Genomic DNA, 491 nt, shown 5'->3' with positions numbered 1-491 from the left:
TGATACCCATTCTAATGTTTACACAGGTTACTTATCCCATGATGGATATCCAAAAATTTAACAACCACTACCGCTACTAACAAGACCGATACCGACCATTCTTCTGGCATTACGAATATGTGCTGGGGGTTTTACATGCAAGGGATACATAGTTTGCAATCCTGAAACTGCCTAGGGTGACACTACCTACCACATATGCGTAGTAGTCACTATATGTAGATGTGGCTGCGCCAAACTAGTAGGCCAAGTATGACTGGATTTGGTGGACATTCAGGTACGGGGGCGGGTTGTGTGCTGTGGAGGGGATGCTGGGTAGTCCATTATGCATCCAGGTGTGTTGCATTTGATATAGCCAGTTCCATTAGGACCAATCTGTGGGTATGTGCCGGTGACATTTCTGTACATTTGTATCGCACATTTTAATATTTATATGTTTGTGGGATTGTGTTCTACAGTATGGCCTGTCTGGTTGTATTGCAGATGTGTATACA

The sequence above is a fragment of the Protopterus annectens genome, chromosome 8.part1, assembly GCF_019279795.1.
Source record: "Protopterus annectens isolate FY-2018-M chromosome 8.part1, PAN1.0, whole genome shotgun sequence".
Classification (NCBI taxonomy): Eukaryota; Metazoa; Chordata; order Ceratodontiformes; family Protopteridae; genus Protopterus; species Protopterus annectens.
This window is presented reverse-complemented; position numbering follows the sequence as displayed.